Below are 9,014 nucleotides of genomic sequence, written 5' to 3' on the forward strand. Positions count from 1 at the left end.
GTATGAGCGGCCGGCCGGCCGGCCGGCCGGCCGTGGTCACGCTTTTGCGAGGCTTATATCTCAGCAACCACTTGACCGATTTACACGGGGTAATTTTTGTAGGGTAGCTTCATTCCTTCTACCAAGTATTGGACTATTCCCGATGCATGTGGGTGACCCCTTATGCACGTGCCACGTGCAAAACGAAGAGGTGTCAGTTTTGTAATTGTTGCAATATCTCGGTAACTACTTGGCCGATTGCGCTGAAAGTTGGCATGTAGGTAGGCACCCACTAGGCACTGCATATACATGTGCCAGAAATGGGGTGCTGCTGCACGTGCGCACGTGCAGGGGTCGTTTCCAGATCTCGGGAACGGCTGGACCGATTGCGCTCAAATTTGGTACACGGTTAGGGACCGGTTAGTAGGGTGCCGTGCACAAGTCAGTTGGGACCCATTTTGCACGTGCGCACGTGCAGGGTGCCGCTTCCAGATCTCGAGAACGGCTGGGCCGATTGTGCCCAAATTTGGCACATCGCTAGAGACCGGTTAGTAGAGTGCCGTGCACAAGTCAGTTGGAGGTACCCCCTCGAAATTTCGCACGTGCAAGGCCCACCCTCTCGCTCGCTCCGTTAGTCGCCCCATAAGGCGTTATACTGGTTATTTTCATTACAACTTACTCTTACGCTGGCTAGCAAAGCTATAAAATAACTTTCAATAGCGCAGATCTCCAACGAACTTTGATCACGATAGCTTTATGCAACCGTTCGTCTACCTAGCCCGGTTTGATCATACCGCCGCCAAACGTTATCAGTTTTCCGTGTGCTACTGCCAACGGGCTACTAGCGCACTAGCAGTGATAAAATCAGAGGGAACATTGAACTACAAACTCTTTGGCTTGGATGGATAAAATCGCAGCGCGGCATTGACTGCGTGCCAATGCGTGGCCGAGGTCACGGATTTTACACCTCTTTGACTTATATCAGTAGCAGTTTTGATGAGATCACGATAAACAGAACTGCGCTCTTGTGTAAGTAGCTCTTAGTTAAATCAGCTGACGATGAAACACTCATTTGACTAGAGGATATTAACCCTCGCCGGCCGAGGGGGGGGTGCCGCCCCCCATAGGGTTTTTTAGCGATAGCTCCGAGCACGCTGGAGATAGAGAGCTGAAACTTGGCATACCTGACCTTTGATTCAAGCCGGATCTTTTGACACCAACCGCATTTTCGGGCCAGGTCGGGTCACTGACTTATGACGTCATAAGTGAACCTCTGCACGGTCTTCAGATGTCGCAACTTCGCAACGCCCTCACTGCCAGAGAAGATGTCACAGGGAAATGAAACTTGCAGGATCTAGTATCCATTATGAGTCTCACAACTTTTATATCTCGGATTTTTCGTAAAGGTCATATGAGGTCAGGTCATTTTGGTGACCTCACCATTATAAGTCAATGGGGAAAAATGAAAACTGCTATTCTGGCGCCGGGAACGATCTCCAACTATCTCAAGCACACAGAATCGTGATTTGATGCACTCCTTGCAAGGTAAGATGCGTCACTTTTGCAATGTTGACCTTGCGTGACGTCATTTATGACGTCATCAAGGTCATATTAGTTTTTCGTCAATAACTCTTGATCAAATTGAGCTAGCAAGTCGGGAAAGTCACCAATGGACTCAGGAAGACCTGCCGAATCGAATGATATGCGACATGACCTCTTTCGACTAACTTCGTGACCTGGGGGTGCTGACCTGACTTTGACCTGAGGTCAACACCCCAAGTTGACCTGACCCCAGACAAAAAGTATATCATTCGACGCGCCTGAGCGAGGCGAGCACGATGCTGCCAAAATCGCGGCGCTGCGGCCGTTTTTTTGCGAAGGTATTCACCAAAAACTGAACCGTACCTTGGGGCACTTGACCTGACCTCAGAGGTCACCGGTTGACCTAGGACCTTAAAATCGGGTACCAATCTCCGCGTCTCGTAACGGCGCACACGCTCGTTTTTTCCGCGACGCGCTAGCTCCACCAGGGGCGAAACGGCGAGGGGGGTCGTACCCGCCCCCCCCCCCTCGGCCGGCGCGTATGTAGAAAACCAATAGGTCCGGCGAGGGTTAAGCTTCTGAGAAAACGGTTCCAAGAAAACAAGTAGGTTACCAAATAAGACCGGACTGACCCAGATATATACAAGAGCGAGCACATTTTACAAATAGTATGCTGATACGCAATTCTGACATAGTCGCGTACGCCCATTGACGGGAAACATGATGCCTCTTGATGTTCAAGTTCGTTGACCCGGTGCTTTTTACGTCCCAATCTATTCTGCGCCCATGTACGTTATTTTTGGTGGCATATTGCCATGACTCTCTAAACTCCAAACGCTTTCGTTACAATTCTGCCAGCTATGTTGTCAACCGAATTCTTTGCGACTCTGGTATTTGGGTCAATAGTAGCAAGACGGGAGGAATGTAACTGTGCGCAGGGTCCATGTTGACTCCAGATGGGTTATGTCTGCGGTCCTGGCCTTTCCCTGTCACGCACATGAGCACGCGATGGTTAGTTGGCTGGAATGAATTAGAATAGACATTATGAGTGAGCGTGAATAACTGTGAGTGGGTGTATAAAGCGCTTATGCATTGCGATCTTTGTTTATATCTTATCTGTCCCACACCAAGTCCATTGGCCATGCAAGCAAAACGTCAGCGAAGATCACATCCATGTCCGGGTGTGCGTTGCATATTATGATCATATCTCTAAAATTCTAGTTCATGACGTAACAGGACCTGTTAAAAAAAAACTTTCTGTAAGACGAGCCAGCCTGGCTCAATGGCATTACGGTTGCCAAAATCCGAGCATAACCTTCAATATACGAAAAACAACTTTGATGCTCTTCAACTCAGCAAAGCACTGTGAGTTCGGAATGGTTTTATGAATTGAAAATATACTGCGCCACCCACAATGGTGGGAAGGCAGATCTCGTAAAATGATACGAACATGCTCGTTTTCCTCATTCGGCAGCTGCATTTTCGTTACGGTTTTGTGGGAAACTATCCTCAGGGTCCGTGTTCGAAGGACAAACAACCCTCCGCGCATGCGCAGACCGCGTCGGATGTTCACTCAAAGCAAAGAAGGAGAAAAAACTAGTTCGTCGCAGGTGCAATTGCCTTGTGCACTGTAATTCGCTTCTGCAAGGCGTCGAGGCCAAGCGATGCGAGGTTTGTCACTGCGCAGTTTTCTGCGCAGCTATGTGACGTCCTGTGTGGTGTTGTTGCCATTTTTACATAGATGATACATATAACCAAGTGGTTGGATGCTCCCGTACGCCATTGAAGTGTTGAAATTAGAGGACGACGCCGGGGAATCATGAAGGTGAGGGGACTTGTAACTACAAAGCTATCTTCTTGTGAAAAAAAAAAGACGAGTGGCTTATATATTGTGAGATGATATAAGCAGTGAGATTCAGATTAAACTGTTCAAGGCCTATTGTACAAACCTTTATGGCTGTGAACTTTGGGATTCCTCAGGTGCTAAAGTGGCTTATCGTGCATTGTGTGTGGCTTACCACTCGTGTGTGAAAAAACTGGTCGGTGTTCCTAAATCCCATAGAAATCATCCTCTCTGTTACTCATTGAATATTCTTACATGTCCAATGCTTATAGCTAATAGGAAGATTATGTTCTATAAAAGACTGCTGTGCAGCAACAATGCTATAATTAAAGCGGTCCTGTCAAGTGAGATTGGCTGTGGAGGCATCCTGATCAAAGACTACCAGTGTCTACTCCGGCAGTATGGTCTCATGGGCCTCGAGATCAGTTCTGTGAGTCGCTCTGATCTTGTAAATGTGTTTGCGTCACAGTTAAAGCGCATTGTTGAGCGCTGACGTTCCATGTATGGGACTGCTGTGGTGTGGTGTGTGTTCCATGTGTGCTCACATATGTTTCAAGGATGGAACGAAATAAAGGGCATTATTATTATTATTATTATTGTTTATCTGAAACATACCATACCCATCAATCCGTCAATCCGATTTGTAAATCGAAATACTTTTGGAAAATAATGGATTTCAACTTACGCTATTTATTCTATAAACAAGGCTCGTTGATTCTCGCTGTCGAATCATCACAGGTTGCACAACATTTCATTTCATTTCATTTATCGCTTGAAGTTCTAAAAACATAATGCCTATAATAATATGCTTTGGAGACAAACACGTTTGTTGTTCATCGAGGGACAGTTTAAATGAAGTCAGTATCTGGTAAAACGAAACTATTCCGCTACTCGTCCCACCCTACTCTATATTTTAAGCCGGAGTGTGCATAAAGTCATTTGATACATTTGTGCTCTCTACAATGAAAAGGGGATTGATAGATATATCAAAACAAGCAAAAATGACCGTGCAAATAAGTGGTTTTACTGTGGTAAATATTTCATAGTTTTGTTAGTGTAGTAGGTACTCGTCTCGTGGTTAACCTATCTTCATAATAAAAAGGTATTAGATCCGAAACTAAAATAAAAGAATATTTAAACAAAACTTCGACTCACCCTATAAATCACAGGCTTGTTTTAATGTTATCTCATCTGTAGGAAACGGGACAGCCTTCCTCAAGCTAAAAAAAACAGTTTTGTGTCATGTCGTGCAGCAAATGCCATATCTGTGCCCATCAATCATTTGATCCGTCAATGTTTCCCCGTCATCATATTGCCCTTGAACAACTACAACCAAATCGACACAGATTTTCCGCCGAAAGAAGTAACTTTCAAGATCAAACAGAACTTATCCATTCAGATATGACAGGTTCCGTGATAAAATGTTGACCGATTGTTATCAACTTGCAAAGAATGTACCAAATATGCGAGCGTTTTACCCGTTTAACTGTACGATGTTATCAGTTGTCATCGGAGCAGCAAAACTGCTACTGTGAGCTACGTTTTACCGTTGGCATTGAGTCAGTCTATAGTGACTATGCACAATATGCGAGCAGTTTCCTTGTTACTCACTGACACATTTATGAATGGGTGAATGGTGCATGCAGCATGAGTTTAATAGAAGGGCCCGTTAGGCTTAGAGCTCATTCGCTCAAATCACAGTGCATCTGGTAAATCAATAGCCCATGCAATGATATAATGCCTTAACCCTATTCCTGGCGGGGGGGGGGGCCTCAGGAGCCCCCCCCCTGAGGTTTTTTGGTTATTTCTCCCAAACGCGTTGAGGTAGGAAGCTCAAATTTTCTGACTTTTCCTAAAAGGCTTCTACGCAACATGTCTGAAAATTTTGAGTTGATCTGACCTCAGGTCAGGTCACCAGAGGCGGTTTGGTGACCCTACCTCAGAAAAGTTTGCAATCACGCCAGAGCTAGAGTTTTTGACCGATCAATTTCTTCTCTTCAGGCTTTAGTTAGGGTACCAGTATGTGCAATTTGTATATCTCGGAATTTTGATATCGGTGACCTAAGGTCAGGTCAGTTTCGCGACCTCCCCATTATAAGTCAATGGGGGAAAAATCAACTCCCTGTTTTTACCACTAAAACGGGTCGGAATGGCCCCATATACCATACATGACTTCATATACGATCAACCTTCACTACCTTGAGGTCTGTTTTGCTGTTGGGCAGCTGTGAGGTCATGTGACGTCATCAAAGGTCACCAAAGGTTTTTGGCCAATAACTCCGTACAGGAACAAGATACAGACGCGTGGATGGTCTCATTGTGTTCAGCTCGTCAAGACGCATCGAATGATATACATGATGACCTCGAGGTCACGTGACCTGAGGTCAACCTTTGACCTTGACCTTGCGAGGTCAACATATATATCATTCCATGCGGATTGACAAGAGGATCACGATGATGCCCTTAGTTTGTTCCTATCTTGACTAATTCGAAAGTTATTTGAGAAAAACTCTCTCCATATCTAGCGCCGCCATTTTGACTTTTTCGACCCCTGTGACGTCATCTTTGACCTGACCTGAAAATGACCTTAGTAAAAATTGTAGATCTTGACCGTGCGTATCCGATGCCGTTTACCGTTTGTCGCTATCTTGCTTCGTTCTCGAGATCTCAGGGGGAGCCGAATCGGCCCCCCCCCCCCGCCAGTTTCTTGTCCCGGCGGAGCCCGCCAGGAATAGGGTTAAGGATTCTTTACAACACAAAAAGCAATGAACTCTAACCATGCAAGAAATCGCATGCACCCGTACAATCCAGCGTTAGAACGTCATTATCATTGAATCGTCATATCGACAGCATTAGTATTAAGTATAACGGCATAACGATATATTTACTTTACAAGTAATACAAACATTGTATATTGATAGAGACAAGTAGAAAAACACGGATGACGGAACAAGTAGTGCATGGACGCGTTTCGATTATTAAATCTTCATCAGCATGACATAATCACAGAGAAAACAAGATATAGCTAGCATAGCATAGATGTAGCAAGATATAGCACTATTTGTTCCGTGTTTTTCAATACAAACATTATAAAAGAAGGCTGATGTTCATTTAACAATGTAGTAGGTATGCACGTAATAACTAATTAAACAAATTTAATTAATAGATAAAACATAAGACAAATTTTACTAACAGACATCAATAAAATACTTTTTAAAAATCGTTAAAGCCAAGCCGTACCTAACGACATGTCTCTTCCGCAGGTGGTGTTACTGGCAGCGATGCTGGCCGTCGTTGCCAGCCAGTACACCCCCAACGTCGGTCCATTCTACCGAGGACCGGGTGGTGGTGGATCCGGTGGAGGAAGTGCTACCAATTCTGGAGGCGGTGGCCGTTCGAGCTCCAGCGGAAGAAGAGGAGGGTACGGGAGCGGTGGGCAGGGTTACGGATATTCATCGGGTGGGGGTGGGGGAGGGAGAGGCGGAGGGGGAAGAAGAGGAGGCGGAGAAGGAAGAGGAGAGGGCGGAGGGGGAGGAGGATACTCCAACGGAGGAAGCCACCAAGGATCTATCGGGCGCAGAGCGGGCTATGCAAGCCACGGCGGAGGGCGTTCATTCCAAAACAGCCGAGCATCCTTCACCGGAAACCGCAACTCCTTCGTCGGTGGCGGAGGAAGGGCTTCATCGACATTCTTCAAGGGAATTCGTGACATTCCCTTTCAAGGAGGACCCGGGCCAGTGCATTCACCCTCCAATGCTATCTTCCATAGCGGAGGTAGCGCACGAGGGGCTACTGGCGGTAGAAGTGTCACAGTTTCTAGGCCACATGCAGGGCCGGGGTATGGGCGAGGAGGCGGCGGACGTGGAGGAGGACATTCGTTCGGCGGAGGCGGTGGAGGAGGAAGCGTTGGAGGTGGTGGTGGAAGTGGAAACGCCTTAGGAAGTGGCGGTAGCCATTCTTTCGGCGGCAGCGGCGGCGGCGGGAACTCTTTCAGTGGAGGTGGCGGAGGCGGTGGACAGTCTTTCGGTGGAGGTGGCGGAGGACCTTCCTTCAACAACGGCGGCGGCGGAGGAAGCGGCGGTGGACATTCCTTCAATGGAGGAGGGGGTGGCGGCGGCGGTGGCGGAAGCGGACAATCCTTCGGCGGCGGCGGCGGTGGAAGCGGCGGCGGTGGAAGCGGCGGTGCACACTCTTTTGGCGGCGGAAGCAGCGGTGGTGGAAGCACTGGCTTCAGCGCCGGGCCCAGTTTCGACTTCTCTGCCGGCGGACACCGGGCGGCGGCCGGTCCCAGTTCACGGAGAACCTACGGCAGTGCCGAGTTTGGAGGCTCTGGAGGAAGTGGAGGAGGAACGGTGTACCACTATTACAGGGAGGAGGATGACTAGTGGCGGAGCATCTGCTGCGGGGAGGATGATCGGTTACGATCCGTGTCTGCTGTAGCGAGGATGATTCGTGATATGTAATATCTTCTACAGACCGTATACGATTAGCTGATCATTCATTTTGCCCCAGGAGGGAAAAAGTTTTGATGTACGATCGCAACTGCCGTGTGTATTATGACATTGTAGCTAAAATGAATGAATATAAAATATTTAATGGCATGACACTACATAAGCAACGCTGCATTTCTGGGTCTACGAGTATTATTGCATGTAAGCGCTTTACGATGCTAGGCATATCCTTTGCTTTGAATGTCAACAACTGGATGCGATCAGCAAATCTAACATCACTATTCATTATGCAACCGAGTGGGGAGGCGTTATTGTATGAATACCATGATTACGTGGACAATGTAATGTATGTGTCTTCATAATGGCTGCGTTTTGCGGAAGCCAAAAGTTACGGTCGTTTGTACATAGTATGAGCTCTTGGAAATGTTACTTGATTGTTTGAAATATATAAGTCGTATAACTATGTAACAAGTACCTATCCTAACCCATTGAGGTCAAGCGGCAGAAGGACGGGGGTGACTGAGCTTGCTCGACTACGAGCGACTAGTGCGTTGCAATATCTTTGGGATGGCATTGCTTCGATAGTATCTACCATCCAGCTACTCAAGGGATCATCACAGCGGGGTGTGGACTATCGAGCCTGCCCTCTACCGTCGTGTAGATGGATTGACCGTCACTCAGCTTATAGGGTAGCTGTTGGGATTGTGGATGGACTGGTTCTGAGAGCAAAGAGAACCAATGGGGGCAGCTTTTAGGACGGCATAAAATATACACTGCACTGAATCGGGTTCTGAACTCTGGTAGTGCTGGCGATCGGTTTCATTATGTTTATTCGACCCACCTACTAAGATGGTATTTTGCGGAGAAGTTGTGGACGTGCACGATACCCATACCACACAGCCCCTATTTGGCCACTCTGCCACCAATCACTAAATAGTTACTCTTGCTTCAAGATAAAATAGACAAATTCGTAGGCAGCTTGTGTGGAAAACACGTTCAGTTTGCGTGATTATTCGCTTTTATGTACTTTGCATTCTACAATCTCTCGGAGCAGACTTTACTTGCCTTTCATTGCAATGGTTCGCCACAGGTGGCGCTACAAACACTGACCTCGGTAGGTGACGCTACTGCCAGCCGAAATGTTACATAGAACTAGGACCGACCACGATATCTTGGATGACCACGGACGTCTGAGCTCA

Source organism: Amphibalanus amphitrite, unplaced genomic scaffold (assembly GCF_019059575.1).
Source record: "Amphibalanus amphitrite isolate SeventyFive unplaced genomic scaffold, NRLGWU_Aamphi_draft 000829F_arrow, whole genome shotgun sequence".
In the NCBI taxonomy this organism is placed as follows: Eukaryota; Metazoa; Arthropoda; class Thecostraca; order Balanomorpha; family Balanidae; genus Amphibalanus; species Amphibalanus amphitrite.